At 46.7% G+C, this 21,618-nt stretch overlaps 1 long non-coding RNA gene across 2 annotated transcripts in view; it reads left to right on the top strand.

Moving 5' to 3' along the window:
- The first annotated feature begins 2,543 nt into the window (after positions 1-2,543).
- LOC125755401 (uncharacterized) overlaps positions 2,544-21,618 on the top strand; it is a 35,746-nt gene continuing 16,671 nt past the window's right edge. The window contains exons 1-2 of one of the 2 annotated variants that reach the window (XR_007411864.1): positions 2,544-2,742; positions 3,579-3,673. This is a non-coding gene — a long non-coding RNA (uncharacterized LOC125755401). The remainder of the gene's footprint in view (positions 2,743-3,578; positions 3,674-21,618) is intronic. The other variant, XR_007411863.1, reaches the window with a different exon arrangement.

Genomic DNA, 21,618 nt, shown 5'->3' on the forward strand with positions numbered 1-21,618 from the left:
GCACTTACCTTTGGCAGGTGCTGTCTGGGTGCTGAAGATACAGCCACGCACAAACGGAATCATTAACTCTGTTGTAACCGAGTTTGCCTCCTGGTGGGGTGACATGGATCACAAGTAAAATATATGGCATGTTGGCTGGAGAAAGATGTCTGGAGAAAAACAAAGGAGGCAAAAGGAGTGTTGGGGGAAGATTGTATAGGTTTAAATGGAGTGGCAAATAAAGGCGTCATTGAGACGTTGGTATTAAAATGAAGATCAGAAGGAAGTGAGAAAAGGAGACTTATGAATACCTAGAGAAAGAGTGGGTCAGGCTGAGTGGGACATGGCAGGTGCAAAGACTCAGGGGCAGGCGAAGCCAGTAGTGCAGAGAGGGTACGAAAGAAGGCTGGTAGGAGATGACACAGAGAGAGAGTGGCTCATGCAGGAGTGGGTTATTTCAAGGCTTCTGTTATTATCTAGATGAGAGATGGAAAGCTGTTGGACCATTTCTAGTACAGACATGACTGAGGGTTTTATAAGATCACTTTCCCTGGCTTGTTGAACAGAGACTGAAATAATTTGGGCCTTAGCTCTGGGAGTGTGGTGAGGTGGTCCCCAGGAGCAGGGGAGGACACCTTCAAGGCAGATACGAGCATGGATGAGCATGGGGACTTGCTCACATCCGAACCTGTCTCATACGACAGGATGTTGATGCTGGGTACCTGGGGAGGGAGGTTGGATGAAAAGACAGTGAAGTCAACTCCCAAATACTCTTTAACACAGAGAGGAAAAGGAACCTCCAATACTGTCATATAATCCCATTTATGTGAAATTTCACGGGTCTGTATGCAAGAAGTGTGGAGTGTGTGAAAGCTGGCCATGGAAGGCAGGCAGGGGTTCTATCTGGGTGGAGGGGATCCTGACTCCTCCCCATCCATCCCCCACCCAAAATGTTTAAATTTACTTTCAAACAATAAGCAGGTATTGTTAATATAACCATGAAAAAAATCCCACAGAGTTCTTTTCATCATGAAAGAATAAAAGAAAATCAGTGTGATTATACTGAAGATTTTGTGGTGTGTTCTGTTACTATATTCTGTGTTCTCAGGCTCTCAAGGGACTAGCCTCAAGAGTGTTATGCAGCTGATGGAGTGGGGATGATGCGGATTTCTTCTTCAGCTGGTCCAACAGCTAGATACACCTTTTACCCTGGGGCTGCTCGGCCCAAGGGGATCCATTTCCCCAGCTTGGGGTTTGGGGCAGGCTCAGCTGCCTGGCCTTCCGTGTCTGTGCTGCAGGCTCACTAACAGCCCATTGGCATCACTTCAGGTTCATTATTGCAGAGGTGTGAGGTAGGTGTGCAAGGGGAATGACCTGGAGCTTCAGGGCCCAACTGTACCAGGCACCTGATTGAAAGTGAAGGAGCAATATAAAGAGGAGCAAGTGCCACTTGCCTAGTAATTGTGGGACTCAGAGCAACACTTGGCCCCTTGCCCTGGTCCCCTTTCAAGGAGAAGGTCTTGGAAAAGTGGAGGGAGGAGGAGGAGGAGGAAGGGGAGGAGGGGGGTGGAAAAGGAAGGAGAGGAGGAGGAAGAGGAGAAGTGGGAGGAGCAGGAGGAGAACAACCACCTACCCCTGCAGAATCACCTCCCATGAATAATTAAGGTCTCAACAAGCTGAAAAACCAGTTTTCTGCAAGTGGGGATTCCGTGCAAATGTAAAGCCCGAGCTGAAGTAGGCACTACGTGTTGTTTCAGTGCGTATTTAACTGCGTGTTGTTTTCACACGTTTAATGCGTTAAGTGTGTGCATAGACATCTTCGAAAGCCTGAAGTCTCAGGGTCTCCCGTGGAGGCAGCTGCCAGGACTGCCCACCCACGCTTCCTGCATCCCTGAGCCTTCCGGGCCCCATTCTGGGGAGACTCAGCTCAGAGAAAGGAGGCCAGGGCCGGAAGTTGAGGGTGCCCAGGTCCCTGTGCCAGGTACCTGTGGGGGTAATACAGGTGACCCCAGAGCAGCAGGGCCACCCCGCGGGTTACCCGGGCAACACCCGCTCTTCCCGGGACAGGAGTGAAAGAGAGCGCTGCATAGGACCTCATGAGCTGCCTTTCCAGAGGGATCGGGCTACAAATACCCACACAATTGGCACTTGCTCGGCTTCTGGGGCCTCTGCCTTGTGTCTCGCTCCCCAGCGGTGTGGGGGTCCTCCTGAGCCGGGGTGTGGCACCACCTGGGGCTCAGAGGGCCAGCCCTTGAGAAAATCCGCAATGGCCTTACTGGCGACGGTGTGGAGGCCTGCGTTAGGGCCGCGGGTAGCTGTTTTCCTGGCAGACGCAGGGCCTGGCCTGTCTGCACCACAGGTCAGCAGGTTGCGCCCTCCTGGGCTGCCCACCTAGACTAGTAAAAGCACCGGCAGCTCCGGGGGGCACTGGAGACAGGTGCCAAATGCTCTTGAACCAGCCCGCCCTGGGCGGCTTCAGAGGCCCGGCCAGGTCACTGCGGGCCTGGGATCTGCTGACTCGGCTTTCCTGGCACCGGGGCCCTGCGCACTGAAGCGGAGAAATGAGCTCAGGCCTCTGGTTCCCAGGCTTCCGGCCTGTGCTTCTGAAGGCAGCCCTCCCCCTGGGTCTCCGTGCGGTGGGAGACGTGGAGGGCTGACGTCTGCACCGGGCTCCAGCAGGTTCCTGGATCTGGACGTCCTGGAACCCCTGGGAATGGAGGACCTCTGCGGCTGGCCATCCAGTACAACCTCCACACCCTGCAGGTGGGTGAGACTTGAGGCCGTGAGCAAAGAAAGGATCACACACCTGGTGACAGGCCAGGCTCAGACAGGAGACTGCACGTCTGCAAGAGGGCCGCGGCCTGGCTCACACAGAGTCCACCCTAGCACCCTCTAGAATGATGCTCCTCAAACTTTATGCGGCAATCACCAGCGTGCTTGTTAAAATGCGGGTTCTGACTCAGCAGGTCTTCCTGGGGCCTGAGACTGTGTTTCTCGTAGGCTCCTGGGTGGTGCCCGTTTTGCACTGGGCCAACCATAAGGAGGGCTCCATGGCAATGGCTCTCAAACAGGGGAGCAAATAAGAATCCCTGGGAGGCATTTTATTATCTATCTATTAGAGAGAGAGAGAGAGAGAGAGAGAGAACTACAAGCAGGGGAGGGCAGAGAAGAGGGAAAGAGAGAATCTTAAGCAGGCTCCAGGCCCAGTGAGGAACCTGAGGTGGGGCTTGATCTCATGACCCTGAGATCATGACCTGAGTCAAAATCAAGAGGTGTCCCCACTTGGGAGGCATTTTAAAAGTCTAAATTCCTGGGCCTGGTCTGTGACTTCCTGAATCAGCCATCACAGGCAATATGATTCTGATGATAAGCTAAGGGGTGATCTGATGCAGGACTTTGATTTGCAACCATTGTTCTGGAGCCTTCAGTGGATAGCCAGACACTGGAGAAATGTCTCCTCAAACCAGGGCAGTCCAAACATTTCTCTATTTTTAGTAAGATTTGCCCTTTGCAAACCTGGCCTACCATTATTCATTCTTCAACAAATATTTATTAAGTCTTTTCTGTGTTTCCATGAGGGTCTATTCTTTGTTTTCTAGCTGGACAGACAGACGGTGAATGACAGACTCTGTTTCATGCATCCAAGGCTGCAAAACTGAATTAGAGAAATCTCCAGTGGCTTTGAGTTCACTAGGTTGGTTTCCTTACATGGTTACAGAGCTACTAATGTGTTCTTAATGAGCTGCCATTTACTTATGCAAATAGCAGGGCACAGATGCCAGGGGGATTAGGGCTTGGCAGAGAGGCGTGCCTCTGCATATTGCTCATGTTTTAACACGGGAGCTGCTGTCCTTTCGGACCTATCCTTGTTTCTTGTGTTTAATTGCTGCTGTGTGGGCAGGGTGTTTGTGTGTGCATCTGTGCGTACGTGTGCGTGTTAGGGGCTCTCACCAAGCCACTCTGGCATGAGGGCGTCTCCACCAGTCAGCGGTCCTGGTGGGAATCACAGACCTCCCTGCTGCCCACATCTGCCTCAAGCCTGGCAAAAGACCACTGGTGACGACCAGGGAGGGTGGGAGGCCAGGGGCCGGTGAACTGCATGGCATAATGGGCTTGCTAGATCCAAGCAGCGCTGTGAACTTCACTGTTGGTCTTAATGAAAAACTTTTTCCAAAGGTCCCTTTGCACCTTGTCAAGGGGTAAAAAAACCCAAACCAAAAACACCATGAAAAAAAAGCGCTGTCTTTATTTCTCTCCTGTTCTCCCAAGAAACTTTCCCTTTCACACAAGAGAAGATGCTGCTCAGAGCATGATGGTGTGAGATCTCTGAGCGTGTAGCTCTGGCATTGGCCCTGTCATCTTCGTTGGCACAAGGGAACAGCTTGCAGGGGCTGTCGACATTTGGTACCATACCCAGCACTGTCCAAACAGGACCGGATAGGCCTCTCTCCTCATTTCCAAGAGCTTTTGGAACACGTATCAGAAAGCAAAAATCTGTCCAAACAGGCATGGCATTCTGGGGAGAGTCGGTGCCACCACGCTTCTGATGTGCTTCTAGGCCTGCCTGCCCTGGCATCTTATTGGCATTGTTTTGCTGCCACTCTTTTTCTCCAGCAATGACTGTTTTGCTTGGATGTCTTCATGCTCACTGCAGACTCTCCCCATCTGGTTGGCCTGCTCCATCACCTGGTGGGAAACGCCCGTTGCTGAAGAATCACTGAGGCTGCCAAGGAAGGCTCTTCCTATCACCTCCTGAGATGTGACACTTGAGCATGCCCCTCTTGTCCCCACATCCCATGCCTCTGCAGGCCCTGACTCCTCTCCTTCTCTCTCTGTGACTGAGACTTCCCCGCTGTAAGCCCGTGCAGCTCTTTCTTAGGAACCAAGGCTGGCAGGGACTGTTGGCTCCCATGGCAGCTGGGACGATGAAGGCAGCTTTTGGCCTGTGGCTATGCCCTCCAGCCCAGGAGTCGCCTCTCTTATGAGAGCTGTGAATCCTGAGTGGAGCGAGCCGTCACTGCTGCTCCAGGGGGAGAAGGCTCTGTGGCATGGTGGAGGGCAGGAGTGCAGCGTAGTAGATGGCAGCGTTGGTTTCAGCCTTAGCTCTTGCTTGAGTTGTTGACATAAATCACGTTGTCTCTTGGGTCTCAGTTTCTCATCTGCAAAATGGGGAGATTGGTCTCGCCTTATCTGGCCCACACTGACTCAAAAAAGCAAGAAATAAGAACAAAACAAAATTTAAAAAGGCATTTGGCTTAACATTTGAAAATCAGAGTTTTCATACAAAAGTATGGATTTTCCCCAAATCTGGAAAAATTGGCATATTTGGCAACATCATTTCCTCTTGGCAGCAACTGAATGCAGCTGAGTAACTGCTGCCCTTTTTTCTGTGGGCTATGCTCTGCAGCTGGGTCCACTTTGGGGCTCACTTCTGACAACAGCCCTGTTCACTCCATTGCTTTACGTATTTGGTCTTCTAAGCACATCGATTAACTTCTTGGAACTGCTATAACAAATGACCACAAACTCAGTAGTTTAGAACTATAGAAATTTATTCTTTTATAGTTCCGGAGGCTGGAAGTCTAAAAATCAAAGTGCTAACAGGGCAGTGGTCCCTCAGAAGGCTCTAAGAGAATCTTCCTCATCTCTTCCTTGCTTCTGGTGATTGCTGGCTGTCCTTGGCGCTCCTAGACATACAGATGCATTGCTCCAATCTCTTCCTCCATTGTCATGTGGCCTTCTACCTGTGTCTCCATGTATTTATTTATAAGGGCACAGGATTCTGGCCCACTTGAATACCATATGACCACGTCTGAACTTCATGCCATCTGCCAAGATCCTATTTCCAAATAAGGTCACATTCTGAGGTTGTTGGTAGACGTGAATTTTGGGGGACATGGCCCCACCCAGGATAGCCTTGTGGACCGACCTTTGGTCCAGCTGGCTTCATGTCCTCTGACTTGCTGTCCTCCTGACTTTTGTCCTTAGTTTTCTTCCTCTGGGTAGCCTTTTCACTCTCCTTCACCTCTATGTATATGAAGAGGAGGCACCACAATCTTCTGGTCTTTGTTGGGCTGCTAGAGGGGCTGCCTTGGGGACTCTTATTACTCTTCTAGGTGTTTTGTATGTGTGTGACATTGTAGGCCAACAGAAGCTGCCCTAGGCTGTGGCAGGAGCATGCTGAGAACGGGATGCACTTTTTTTTTGCCTGCTCAGATATAGCTCCCAGTGGTACTTTCTCTAAACAGCCCCTTCCCTGACTTGTACTTTATTCTAGCACTTAAAACTAGATTGCAATGAAGTGTTAACAGGCCTGTTTCTGCTTTAGACTCTGAGCTCCATGAGGTCAAAGACTGCTTTTTACGGAAGACATTCAGCCAGAAGGACGGTAAGCCCTTAGCACATATTTGCTGAGCAGAGGATGCTTTAGGGAGCTCACCAACTCCATAACCAGGGTGCCACCCTCGCCACCAACTTGCCCCCTCTTTGCCATGGTAGGCCAAAGCTGCTGTTTTACTTTCCTGAGTGCCCCAGTCTGATCCCTCCATGGTCTACTTAGCCTTGATGGGTGGATAATTGAGAAGAGGTGGGGACCTGGGCTTTTCCCTGCTAGTTCTTCCCACAGCTAAGTCTGGTGTTGTGTGTATTTGAAGTTTCCTTCCCCCAACCTTTAATCCTGTTATATAGAAACATTTTAGTTAATTTCAGGAAGGTGTGTCCTCTAGATCTATCTCCAGAGGTGGGGTGATGTCATGGTCCACCTAATCCTGGAAGATTTCATGTCCTTTGTCAAGGTCCTTCATCCCAGTGAGACTCAGTTTCCCCATCTGCTGTGTTCATGCTGCATTCATTACTTTTTTTTCCACAAAAAACATCTATTGAGTTCTGATCACGTGCCAGGTAATGTTCCTGTTGTTAGCGATAAAGTAGTGAATGAACAAATATGGGCCATCGTCATGGAGTATTATTTGATTTAAACAGTGACAGGTGCTGTAGAAGTGAAACATGTGGTCCTATGACAGTGTCTGTCAGGAGGACCTGATCAGCCATGAAAGCTAAGGAAGGATGGCTTCCTTGGAACATGGGATCTGAGCTGTGCTTTGAAGATAACTAGGAGTCTGGTTGGTGGCGGTAGGTGGGGACAGGGAATGGCAGGAGCAGACACATGGAGACCCTGAGGTGGGGGAATGTAGCCCCAACCAGGAGCAGAGAGAAGGCCACTCCATCTGTAGGTTGGAGAGTGGAGGGGTGAGGTAGCAAATGAAGAGGCCAGGAAGGCAGATAGGGGCCAGACCACACTGGGCCTTGTGTGCAATGAGAGCTATGGAAGTATCATAAGCAGGTGAGGGACATGTCCAAATTTTCATTTTCAAGTACGCACTCTGGTGGCAGTGTGGGGGATAGACTGGGAGGAGCAAGAGGGAGAAGGAGAAGAGCAGTAAGGAACTATTGGAGTCTTCTCAAGCAAAGCTTGATTTCATGGACTGTGTTAGAAGGAGTGGGATGAGGTAAAGAAGGTGGCCTGGATAGTACTGGGAGGGGGTCAGATGGATCTGGTAATAGACTGGATCTGGCAGGGAGGGAAAGGGAAGTATCAAGGATGATCAAAGTTTCTGCTTATAAAATTGGGAGGTGGCATCTGTTGTGGTGAAGAACAATGGCTGGGAGCCCAGCTTTGGGAGAACATTAGGAGTTCCATTTGAGATCTGACTGCACCTATTCACCTGGTCCTTAGCACTGACCGGGATGACATTGCTCATGAAAATCCTCGGGCTTTTTAGGGAAACCTCTGTGGTTAGATTCAGATGAGCCCCTGTACTCTCTTTCCCCATTAATTGAGTCTACTCTGACCTTTGTAAGAAATGGTCACTGAAAACATGCTCAGTAGGGAGACTAATTGACCTAGCAGGGTGACAGTGCCATGTGGGCATTAAAAAATGGTGGCCCTGTGTCCTGAAGGTTAAATGTCCTTCCCAGGATGAGCCACTCCCTTGACTTTTATACAACCACGAGTTTTTTACCTTTACCTCAATGCTGGGCTTTAGGCGCTCATATGCTCCATGAACTTGGGATGTCATTACCTCCTTTTTATTTTTTTAAGATTTTCTTTATTTATTTGGCAGAGAGAGAGAGAGAGAGAGAGAGAGAGAGAGAGATCACAAGCAGGAGGGAGGGGAAGAGGGAGAAGCAGACTCCCTGCTGAGTAGGGAGCCTGACCCCAAAGGTGGGGGGGGCTTGATGCCAGGACTCTGGGATCATGATCTGAGTCAAGGGCAGATGCTCAACTGACTGAGCCCCCCAGGCACCCCTCCTTTCCTTTCCTTTCCTTTCCTTTCCTTTCCTTTCCTTTCCTTTCCTTTCCTTTCCTTTCCTTTCCTTCTTTCCTTCTTTTCTTTCTCTTTCTTTCTTTCTTTCTTTTTTTTTTTTTAAGATTTTGTTTGTTTATTTGAAAGAGAGAGAGAGCATGATTTGGGGGGAGGGGCAGAGGGAAATGGAGAAGGAGACTCCCCACTGAGCTTGATCTCAGGACCCCAAAACTAAGATCTGAGCTGAAGGCAGTTGCCTAACCCAGGCCCAGCCACCCAGGCAACCTCTGAGCCTCTACTGATGGTCTGATGGTGAGGATCAGATAAGATGGTGTGGCTGAAAGGGCCCTAGAAAATTAACTTCTATATATAAATACACTGTGTCTCATTGTCATGGTGGCTGCAGCTTCCCTAAGGCCCCATCTGCCGCCCCTTACAGATCAGTAGGAGGAGAAGATTTGTGTCAATGACCACAACATCACTTGGTGGGTCTGGCTGTCACCACTGTGGTCCTGCCAGATTTTCATTTCATGTGACACTGTTCTTACGCAAGAATTTTGCAAATTCAGTTCCTTGAGACATTGTGCCAAACCCTTCAGCAAAATTGAAATCTTCCACATCTGCTCTGTTCCTCTTAGTCACTAATTTTGGTAATTTGATTACAGAGACAGCCCTCTCTGCTGGAGCTTTTCTGCTCTGTCCAAGGAAACTGGTTCTGGGTGAGGTGTTATTGCCCCTCCTTCTGAACAGGTTGTTTTTCCTTCATGTTTTGTTCTTGAGTTTGGAAAATAAAGCATTGTCAGGAGCTGCAGTGGGCAAACTGCCTCCGATTCTTTTTAGAGCAGCATAGGGAATAAACAAATAAATACATTCATCTGTACATAAATACCTTGGACAGCTGCTTCTGGAAAGGATCAATACCTGCATGTGTTTTCCTCTATAAAAAGGGGACAGGCGGAGTGTTTTTTATAGATGACTTCGCTCATTGGCACTGGGAACCCAGCCCACTGTTTGAGCTGTAAGACTGTGGGCAGATCTTTGGTTTCCCTGGGCCTCTGTTTCTCCACCTGTAAAATGAAGGTGTCTAAGTTGTCCTTTCTGGCTCAGAAGGTCATTCATTCATTCATTTATTCATTCATTCAGCAAATATCTGTTCTAGGCCTAGGGAAATAGCACTTGAATAAATCAGACAAGAACTCCCGGCTTTGAAATACCTAAATCCTAGCTTTGTATTAGGATTGAGGAAATCGTGATTGAACCCTTACTATGTGTCAGGCCCTGTACTGGGCACTGGGGAAGATGTGGTGAACCAGGTCTAAGTCCCCTGCTTTGGAGGGGGGGTGTAGTGCTTGTGGTCTGAGAGGGAAGAAGTGAAGCAGTAAAGGGTCCTAGCTGAAGAGCAGAACGCTAGGGTGCTAGAGTGGGGGACTTGCCTCTGTCTGGAGTCAGGGAAGGTCTCCTGAGAGGAGAAGGCTAAGCTGAGAGGAAAGAGGAGGAAAAGGGGAAGGTGGGCTGCTTTGGGCCAGGGAAGAGGCTTGGAGATGCTGTGAGGAACTGGGGGAGGTCTGAGGTGTTCAGGGCTGGGAAAGTAGGGGGCCGCAGGGTGGGAGGAAGCTGGAAATCTAGGCAGGGGACAGTTTGCCAGAGCCTGGCAGGCCTTGAAGTCTGGAAGGGGATGGAGAGACCCTCAGAGAGTGAGCCAGTGTGGCAGACCCTAGGCTGAGGTGTGTTGCTCCCAAATTTGGGGTCCTCTCCAGCTAGCCCAGTCCCTTCTTGTTTTACACTTAGCTCCTCACTGTCTCCTGAGCATTGGAATGGCTCTTCTGCTTGGCTTCCTCTGATGAACTGCCTACCCCTAATTTCTTTCTTTTTACCATTTTTTCCCCTGAAAAGATGTTTATGGGATTTGAACCATCAGAGGCAGTTGGCAGTATGAAGGAGGCCTTTCTTAACTGCTTAGTCTTTTTTTCCCCAGTACTTTGTGTCTTTTCTCTGCACATTTTTCTTTGGAAGCCTTGCTGAGAGCTTGTCTGGGATCTAAACTTTGGTGGAAAGGCCATGTGGGACTTGGTGGGGTGGGTGGCAGGCAGAACGTGAACCATCTAGTACCAATACTAAGAAGGACCCATAGACATTTCCCCCCACTTGTGAATAAAGAGCCAATCCCAAACTCTACCATTTTGTACACAAGTAAATTTAACAAAAGTCTCACTTAAAAATAAAACACATGATTTTCCACATGAATTACATCCCTTGGTTTGTGGCACCCAGTGGCAGCATTCCTGCCTTCTGAGCTTTAGCCTCACTGGCCACCTTGAAACTTCTCAAACACTCCATGTTCCTTCCCACTCCAGGGCCTTTGGATGTTCTGTGCCTTCCCCTTGGAACACTTTCCCCTTCATCTCATACCCCTTAGCCTACTTTCCCCTATTCCTTCTTCTGAACTCAGCTTACATATCACTTCTTCAGAGAAATCTTCATTGACCCCACATGGGTGAGATTGGGTCCTTTTATATTCTATGTGGCTCCCTATTCTATTCTTGCATGGCACTCAGTTTTGCTTGTAATTAACTATTTGTGAAGTAATTCGATGGTACCCCACTAGACTCTAAGCTCTCTGAGGGCAGGAACCATGTCTATTTGAGTCATTGTTATATCTTTAGCATGGAGCACAATGCCTGGCACACAGTGAGTGTCCCATAACCATTCGTTGGGTGGACAAACTATCATGAGTCACAATTTCCTAGACTTTTTTGAATATACTGTCGCCATGAGGAAATTTAAGAAAGCAGAAGTCATGTTACAGCTCTTTGACCTGGGCTTTAGTGAAACCCGGGCTGATGTAAACCTGCCAGGACACATGTTTCAGTTCACATTTGACAACAGCTCTGGCCAAAAGGAAAATGAATGGAATATTTGGGGAGGGGGGTTTCCAATCCTCTATGAGAAAGATCAGACAATTGGGCAGAGAAGTGGGTGTTTAACATGGCTGAGATAACTAATGGTCATCAAATACTCATGAACTCCTGAAATATGCTGGCCTCCTTGTAATTATACTGGGGTCATGTGCCTGGTTCTTTCCAATGGATGGAAAGTGGAAGTAATGGGAGCCATTTCTGCCTCTCTTCCCTTCTGTTGAAAGCATGTATCCATAGGACATAGTTGCAAGATGGAGAAGAGCCTCCTAATGTGTGGCAGCTTTTTTGTAAATGAGAAATAAGTCTTTGTTCCATCAAACCTTTAGGATTAAGATTCTTCTTAGAATTTCATTTTGATTTATCTGTAACTGTGACATTTCATAGACTGTCCCAACTGATAATCTTCTTGCCACACTGACGCTTTCTCATGCTTTTTCTCAAAAGCTAAATATTTATTTACTTTAAATTCTTACCTGTTAGCCAAATGGCTTCAGACTTTCTGGAATTTATATTAGCAATTCCAAGCATCCAACAGTGGTTTTCAGACAACACAGCTCCTGCCAACATTTGGTTGTACTGGTCTCTTGACATGGTTTCCTTCCCTTCCCCTGGGAACAATGTTTCATATGAAGTAAATGTCTTCCAGTTCCTGGTGGCATTTCTGACAGCTCCTGGAAGAGAGGTTCTGCTTGGCAGATTCCTGGAGTGGCTTGCACACGTTTCAACCTGTTCTCTCCCAGGTGAGCTGGGGCACAGATTATGTCCCTCTCAGATCTCCAATTATTCAGCAGGCTCAGAATTGAAAGGCTCAGATCCTGAGTACACAAAAAACCCCCAAAACTCCAAAAAAGTCATTTATAGGGTAAAAGAGCCTGTTTTCTGTGGTAGCTTCTGAGGAACAACTTCTGAGTCCTGCTGCTTCATTCTCCTCGCTCCTTTGAGAGTCACTGGGGAGGAGTCAGGGACCTGCTGAGGAGGAAGGGGCTTCTGCTGCTGTATGGGAGCTGGTGTCAACTGACAGAGCCTCTCAGCACTGAAGATTTCCTCTTGCTTGGGGCAGGGTCTCACTAACTGGTGGACTCTGAGCAAAACACTCAAATGTCCTCATCTGTAAGACAGTGTGTGAGCAGGGGTGGGCTATGTAGCACCCAGTCATCAAACCACTGACCCTCAGGGATCAGAAGGATGATGGGTAATGGGGGCCTAGCACAATGGACCTCTTTGCCAGAACAGCTCTGCTTTTATTTATTCCATTTGGGTGATGGGATAATCAGTTGATGTATTAGCTAATCTTTTAATTAGTGCTCTGTTCTGGCTGTCATGAGAGATTCCAAATAAGGATATTGAGTTTTATTTTCTCCCATATTCTTGAATTCTGGCTTCCTTGCCCTAGGGGTCGGTTAACAGTGTTTGAGATTCAGGACAAAAAAAAAAAAAAGTCATGCACAGGAAGGACCACTGTGCCCAACCTAAGTTTTGTTTGAAGGTGGGTAGTACTGGAGGACAGAGGAGAGAGTCTGGGGCTCAGAGTGGTCCTTCTTGGGAGAGGGGCTGGCAAGGGCAAGTGAGGCGTAGAGGCCTGTGTCTTGCATGCTGACATAATGGTAGTGGTGGGTGGTTGGCTGCTGTGTTTTCAGATACCAATTCTATATAGCCTTGAGAATAACCTTGGGTGGGTCTCTATGGTCAGGAATGTCTTGGTGAATCAGTCACTCTGAACAGCAGGGTCTAGGAATAGAAGAGCGTTGGGGAGCATGGTCTTTTTGCAAGGAGCAATGGTAGAAAAGGGGACGAGGGAAGAGACTTCTTCCCAGTGACCCAAGGGTTGGGTTGGAGGAGAGGGTGCTCCAATGACTGGCTATTATTGATGCTGGAGTCCTTGGCTATTATTACTATTATTATTATTTTAAAAAATGTTTTATTTATTTATTCATGAGACACACAGAGAGAGAAGCAGAAACATAGGCAGAGGGAGAAGCAGGCTCTGTGTGGGGAGCCTGATGTGGGACTTGATCCCAGGATCCTGGGATCCTGGTCTAGCCCAAAGGCAGACGCTCAACCACTGAGCCACCCAGGTGTCCCACTCCTTAGCTATTATGATAAGCAAAGACGTAGTGCCAGATTTAATGTAACTTGGAAGAACATGGAATGGGAGTGATATAGAGGGAGTTCTCACTCTGCACATTTGTCCTTCAAGGTAAGAGTTCTTTTGGAGAAAAGGCAACCAAACATTTGCAACCCACTCTACTGAATGACCTCTGAGGTTCTTTCTGGAGCAGTCTATGATACTGTAGTTTTAATGATAACTTATGGCTGATAAGTCTCTCAAACTGGGGAATATCCTTTCACATCTGCCCCAGCTCTGCTCTGAGTCAGGAGGCACACCTAAGGAAATTATAGAGTTTCAGCCATGGTTGGGGAGTCAAAAAGGATCCTCTTACAAATTTGGATCCCAGTTTACACAGCATAAATGATACATTGGGCATGGTAGAGTGAGATGCTTGGTTAGAGAACCTGGATCCCATCATGTCTGAACCAGCACAGATTTACCAATAACTAAAAGTAATCAGTGAATTCATATGCTAGGCCTCTTGGGCTTGCTGAGCACCCCAGCTTTGTCACCAAAGCTGTTACTCAAAAGCACAGCTTGTACACATGAGCCCCCTTGTTGCACTGGGGGCTAGGCTAAGGCTCATGTGAAGGGTCCACCCACAATATAAATGCACAGATGCTTTGGAAGGGTTCCTATGCCTGGTAGTATCAGTAACAGTTCTCTGTGTTTCACTAGCCAGCAGGGCATGGTGATCATCCCCAGGAGCTGTACCACAAACTTACCAGCTTCTTCTGTTCTCTGGAACTTAAATCCAACTCAATCACTAGTTTGCTTGTGCTCAGGGGCAGATTTATATGGAATTTATAAGGCTGAGGCTCCAGGCCCTGGGAGTTGAAGAATGTTCTAAATGGAGAGAGTAATTTCTATATAAGCATTCTAGTAAATTGCTTAAGGAGATATTGGTAGAAAAGTTCTCAAATAACTTGTTATTATTTATTATTCAAAGTAAATGTGCTCCTTAATACCTGATTTTATCTTAGATATTTTTGTGTTCTTTTTCTTGCCAAGGGCACAAAAATTGCTTCAGGTGTCACAAAACTCAGATCTGGCACTACGTATGCTAATACACATGTGTTGGGGATATGTTTGTTACAATCAGTGACTAGATAGGAGTGTGTCCAGGATTCCTCCAAACACCCTTGTACTTTCTGCAGTTGGTGCTTGGGTCTAGCCCAATCCCACTCAGAAGTGTCTTTCCAGTCCTGCGGGGGGCTCCAAGGCCCCCACCTGAACCAGCTGCTCCTGAAGCTCTTCTGTCCAGGTGCAGCCAGGCATGATTTCTCCCCACTTCCAACAGTGCTGGATATTTCTTTAAAATCCAGCTCATGGGACACCTGGGTGGCTCAGTGGTTGAGCATCTGCCTTTGGCTTGGCGTATTCCCAGGACCTGGGATCGAGTCCCATATTGGGCTCCCTGCATGGATACTGTTTCTCCCTCTCTGTCTCTGACTCTCATGAATAAATAAATAAAATCTTAAAAAATAAAATAAAATCCAGTTTGTGAGTTTCCATATGTCACCTTATGGTGTTTTCTCCTGTTGTTGGTCTTGAATTGAAATTCGAGTACCAGACTGTTAACATTTAACGTCATTTTGTCCTATCTCCCCAAATTAGAGTGTAGGCTCCTTGAAGCGAGGGCTACTTTCAGAAAAAAGAGCGTTGTATTCCTACAGAGCATGTTTCACACTAAACCCCTCAGCATATAGTTGGATAATAATAACTAAAATGTTTCCAAAGTTTAAAAAATTTACTCTTTTATTTAATTAAAAAAGGCAGAACAGGTAGATATTTTCTCTGCTTTATATAATTGAAAAACTCAGCTGAGGTACAGTTCATGCAGGACCCAGAATTAGACTATTGTTCCAAGGTAAGACAATTATAAACCACTTTAGATAGATGGTTCCATCTTATTTTAAATTTCTTGCAAAAAAATAGAGATTTCTAGCAAGCCCCTTTTCAGCTGGTCCTGTTTATCAGAAAGCCTTCTTGTCTGCCTACCCAAAACCTCCTCTGCTCTGATTTAAAGTTTACTTGCATTTTCCTCACATGACTGGAGTGATCTAGTCAAAACATTCAACTCTACATCTGAGGCTAATGATGTACTATATGATGGCTAATTGAGTTTAAATAAATACAAAAAAAATTAACTATGTCAACCCACATTGCTTGAGGTCCTACAATGGGTTAAAAGAAACCTGGCATCTTCTGTGACTTCCCACCATGAGTGAGCGGGGCCTGCCTGCTTTGCTAACTTTTCCTGCCCTCCTCTTCTTCTGCTCTGCTTTAGTTACATGGCTCTTCTTATACTTTCTAGGATGTACCAAGTGCTTCCTGCCTCAGGGCCTTGACACATGCAGCCCCTCTGCCTGCTATTCCTCTTGCTCCTTATCCTTTATGTCTCTGCTTATCTATCACTTCCTCCACAGGGCCTTTTTGATCACCCATCACAAAGAGGTCTCTGCTCTGCCAGACTTGATCACCACACTGTACTTATTTCCTGGACAGAATTTTTCACAGTCTGAAACAATTTTAGTTATTACTTGCTTTAGCTGTTTATGTTTTGTATTCTTCACAAATGAGTTCTATGTGGGTAGGGACTGTGTCCATTTTATTCACTGCTGCATTTTCCCCAGTTCCATTTCTGCTTGTCACATGGCAGGGATTCAATAGATATATTTATCAAATGGAGGACAGAAGTATTCAATTTGTTGATCTTGGGGTAAAAGAAGGTTCAGGGCACCCTCCTTCCCCTTGTTTGGTTATAACAGGCTTGCCTGAGTCTGAGAGACCCCTGATGACAGGTAGCCATCTTTGGATCAGGTCAGTTAGCTGGTCTGGCTGTCAGGCCAGTTGGCTCCTCTCTCACTGCTCTGGCCCCAGTCTAGACACTCACTGTAGGCATTCTTCCCTCCCTGGTCCTTCTGGAAGGTCTGAGAAGGCCAGTATGGAGTTATGAGCACCAGGGGCTGCTTGTATGGCTGCAAAAATACCATATGGGAGACCCCCTACTGCCGGTCATAGTCCTCTCTTTTCCTGTGGCTCCAAGTGTGAGCATTTGACACTCAGCAAGGCCAACAGAATGGATTTGCTGGTTTGTCATCTCAAGGGAGGTGGGGATTATTCAGGGAGATGAGTCCAGATGAGATTTTAAAAGATGCTGTTGTCTGAAGTGACAAGGAACAGCCCGTTTTAGGGCCCAGGGTCTCACTTGGGAGTCAGTGGATAAAAGAATGATTTAGTAGCTAGAGAAAGGGAAATCAGCTTCTGAGGCTTTTTCCAGCTGCTCAGCCATAATACCATCCAAGAGCTGACCTTTAGTGTGGGCGTGTGTGGCCAACCTGCTGGGACAGACCAGAAGAATCAAGCCAAGAGATGTTGATGGCAAATTTAAACCCACCAAGAGTGGAGCAGCCAGGGGCACAGCCTTGCAGGAAGGACAGCCTGAGAACTGAGAGATGGAAAATAGCACTCAAATGTTTAAAATGGTGCAGAGGGCTTCTGTGGAGGCTTGACACAGAAAGCACACCAGGCCTGAATGCTGTATGGGAAGCAGGACCAGCAGTGTCTGGGGAGGTGATGGAGATGTCACTCCCACCCCAGAGAGATATGGGCAGAGGCGCTGGGGCCCACAGAGTGGTGGGGGTCACAAACTGGCAGATACCTGTTTCATGCCTGTTTCATAGAAATGGCCTAATTCCGAGTCTCTGAAGATCGTACTATCAGCTCCACATCCTAGATGTGGAAACAGAGGTTGGAGAGCTTAGATGAGTTCCCTGAGGCCCTGGCTGAACCAGGCTTGAAGCTGGGTCTTCTGACGCTGAGGTCAAGCCACGGTGGTGTTCTGTGAGCTTTGCAGCACCCCTGGAAATGATGCCCACCTCCCCTTTCTGGATCTTCCTCCACCCCCAAATCAAATTCATCATCCTCAGTTCTAATCAAATCAGGTACTGAGACACTTCAAAGGGCCCAAGCCCCTGCAGATTTTGCTCCCTTCCTCCATCGGTCCATGAAGACCAGTTGCTTCTCACCCTGGACTCATTCCCCAGGAAGCTAGACCCTGGGATTTGGAGCAGAGAAAGATGGTAACTCTGTAGTCAAGTGTTGTCTCCCAGACTATACCATCAAGGAGATGTGGAGCCCTATGTTTGTAGAAAGCAGCTGATTCTAACAAAACCTCCTTCAAGTTTATTAGACTGACTTGGGTGGTTTTTTTTTTTTTTTTTTTTTTGTCCCAGAGAGGCTGTGATAGATCACATTAATGGCCCCCAGTCTTCCCACTCTCTTTATCCATGCCCTTTTCCATGTGACTGTGGATTTTATTTCCTTCTTTCTTGAATCTGGGACTATTCATGTGACCTATACTCACCAATAGAATAAAGTAGAAGTGACTGTAGTTTCCAGCCTGGACTTCAAGAGACCTTATTCCTGCTCGCCCTCTTGCTCTCTCACTGGCAAGAACATGACTGGGCTGGCCTTCTGGCTGATGAGAGGAGGCAGATGAGAGACCTTTGGGGCAGAGCTGCCCCGGCTAAGGGGCCCTGGCCAAGCAGCCTGGAGAGCCGCCAGCAGATCTACAGATGCCTGAGGAGGCCTCCTATCCTAGCCACTCCACACAGCCATATCATTGTTTAATTTTCTATGCCACCAGGACTTTGTGGCTGGTAAGTAGCAATCCACTGATGGTAGCTAACAGATGCAGGGACACTTCAAGAGTTGGTAAAGTACCAGAACTCTGACAAACTAACTCAGCATATTACGTAGAAAAAGAAAAAAGTAAGAAAGTTGATTGACCAAAGCTTAGCTCAGGAAGGGACCTAGGGATCCTGAATTCCATTCTTCATCTTGCAGGAAAAGAATTGGAGTCTCAGAGATGTGAAATGAGGACTTCTTCCAGGCCACACATGTGTGTGTTGAGAGTAAAAGTCCGGTTTCCCAATATAGGCCTTTCTCCTTGTATAGTTCAGATGGGCACACTGGGCTGATGGCATCCCAGCATGTGGGCTAAAGTCAAAGGTAGGATATGCTCTACAATCATGCTCTTAAACTCTGAACCCTGAAGACTCTTGGCCTTGGGGGTCTGAGACTAAGTAAATGGCCTTAAGACAGGACGCCAATCCCAGAGTGACCACTCTACCTTTCAGTAATGGTCTCCTAGCTTTAAATGGTAGCCAGGCCAAATGGATCCTGTTACCAGAAAACTGTGACATGGCCTTGGGACCGTTCAGGCAGTTGGACTACACTCTAGGCTTTGGCATTGCCCTATCATTGGAGTTCGAGAAATACTCCTTTGAATTCTGGGCATGGCATAGAACAATTGGCTGGTGTCTTCCTGTGTTGCTAACTTCACCTCTTGTACATCTGTTCTCCCAGAGGTAGGCCAGGGTGCCAACCACTGACAGGCAGCTCGGTGTGAGTTTGCATGTGCATTTGTGTGTGTGTGTGTGTGTGTGTGTGTGTGTGTGTGAGTGAATGTGGGGAATGAGACTGAAGTGGGACAGTTCCAGGGTGTATATACTCAGAGATCTATGAAACTCTCTTTTCCTGGATAGAACATGATGGGTTTAACAATCATGCTTTTCAATAATTCCTCTGCTCTGGGGTCTTCCACTGGCCTTGTCTTCTTTTCATTCCCTTCTTACTGGAAGAGCATGAACTAGGCTGGGAGGATCAAGGTACCAGCCTAGTTCTGGGAGAAGGAGCAGGCTGGAGTGGGGGGTGGGGGATCTAGGCAGCCAAACTGGAAAAGAACAAACCCTACTGAGCCTGTCTGCTTGGTTCTCTCCTGTCAGCTTAAATCTACATCCAGGCTTCAGAGGGCCAGTGGGATTCCCGGGTCTGTTGACTAATTAGGACAGAGACTCTGAGGTCAGGCTGCTGACAGGAGACCTGGAGCCACCTCCTGAGCCCCAAGACACTTTGTGTTGTGGTTCACCAACCTGGTTGCACATTAGAATCACTTGGGAGTTTTCAAGGACCCATGCCCAGACTCCACCTCAGGCAATAGGATCAGAGTCTTTGGGGGTGAGGGCTTAAGGAAGGTAATTCTTTAATATGATTTATTTAAATCATGTTTATACAATTTCATTTTTAAATAATGGCTGTATTTAACAACAGGCTCACATAATTCATGAAAAATGAACAATCAGCTCTCCCAAGCTTGTATAAGCCAGCTCTAGCATGCCATTTCAGTGAGCCCCAAATTTCTATTTCCAACCAGGAGCTCTTTCTCAGTCCCAGGCTTGTGTAGATAACCTCCTACTTCTCCATTTCTATGACTCACAGATATCTCAAACTTAACATATCCAAAACCAAATTCTGTATCTTTCCCCCTAACAGTGCTTTTCTTCATTGGTCCTTGTGTCACTATTCAGATCCCGAACCAGAAACCTTTGGTCATCCTTGTCATTTTTCTCCATCAGTGACACTGTTGCCCACTGCCCCATTGAATCTATCACCAAGTGTGACTCTATTCTACCTCCAAATATATCTTGAATCCATCCACTTCTCTCCATCTTCTGCAACACCTCTCTGGCCCAAACTACTAGCATCCCTCCCTGGAGCTACTACAGAAGCCTCTGACGTAGTCATCCTGATTCCAGTCTTTTTTTTCATCCAGCCACGTTCTATGGAAATTCATAGTAAGCTTTTTCAAATGTAAGGAGAACCCGCTGTTTAAATCCCTGTGTTCTCTTCCCACTGCTCTTAGGATAAAATGCTTACTCATCACCACGGCCTATAAGCAAAGTCCGGGGAGGGCTGCCATGGGATTTGCTATTGGGCTTGAGTTACACTTGTGCCACATAGCCCCTCTTGTTAGCTGCTTTTGCCACCAAGCTCCTTCCTTCTGCAGGACTTTCATATGTACTCTTTTCTTCTTTGCGGATCTCTTCTGTCCCTCCCTCTTTTTAATTGAAGCATGATTGACATACAATATTATATTAGTTTCAGGTGCACAACATAGTGATTTGTCATTTGTATAAATTGCAAAATGGTCACCATAGTAAGTCTAGTTATCACCTTTCACCTTATAAAGTTAATGCAATATTATTGACTATATTCCCTATGCTGGACATTACATCCCCATGGTTTATTTATTTCATAACTGCAAGTTTGTGCTTCTTGATCCCCTCCACCCATTTTGCATTCTCCCAAACCTCCTTCTCTCTGGCAACCTCCAATTTCTTCTCTGTATCCACGAGTCTGGATTTTATTTTGTTTTGTGTATTTTGTTTTGTAGATTCCACATATAAGTGAAATCATGTGCTTTTTGTTTTTCTCTATCTGACTTATTTCACTTGGCATTATACCCTCAAGTTTCATCCATGTTATTTTAAATGGCAAGATCTCATTCCTTTTTTGGCTAATATTCCATATGTATATATATCACATCTTCTTTATCCATTCCTCCATGGATGGACCTTAGGTTGATTCCATATCTTGGCTATGGTAAATAATGTTGCAATATACATAGGGGTGCATATATCTTTTTTTTTAACGTAGGCTCCACAGTCAGCATGGTACCCAATACAGGACTTGAACTCACGACCCTGAGATTAAGACCTGAGCTGGGATCAAGAGTCAGATGCTTAATGGACTAAGCAACGCAGGCACCCCACAGATACCTTTTTGATTAGTGTGTTCATTTTCTTCACACAGATACCCAGTAGTAGAATTGTGGGATCATATGATAGTTTTATTTTTATTTTTTTGAGGAGCCTCTATACTGTTTACTAGAGTGGCTGTACTAATTTTCATTCCCACCAACAGTGCACAAGGGTTCCTTTTTCTTCACACCCTTGCTACTACTTGTTATTTATTGTGTTTTGAATTTTAGCCATTCAGACAGATGAGAGGTGTTATTGCATTGTGATTTTGATTTGCATTTTTCTGGTGAAGAGTGATGTTAAGCATCTTTTCATATGCCTGTTGGCCATCTGTATGTCTTCTTTGGAGAAATGTCAGTTCAGATTCTCGGCTCATTTTTAATTGGCTTTTGCCATTGTTGTTGTTGTTGTTACTGAGTTGTATGACTTCTTTATATATTTTGGATACTAACCCCTTGTTAGATATGTGATTTGTAAATATCTTCTCCCATTCAGTAGGATGTCTTTTTATTTTGTTGATGGTTAACTTGCTGTGCAGAATCCTTTTAATTTGATGTAATCTGAGCAAGGCATGTTTATAAAAGTCCTCAGGTGATTCTCATATGTAGCCAGAGTTGGATCCACTGCTTCCAGATGGATCTATAAGAGCCACTTGTAGGTACTTTGACCAAATGCTGTTTGGAAGCATATGTTGGTGA

Source organism: Canis lupus, chromosome 7 (assembly GCF_003254725.2).
Source record: "Canis lupus dingo isolate Sandy chromosome 7, ASM325472v2, whole genome shotgun sequence".
Lineage (NCBI taxonomy): Eukaryota > Metazoa > Chordata > Mammalia > Carnivora > Canidae > Canis > Canis lupus.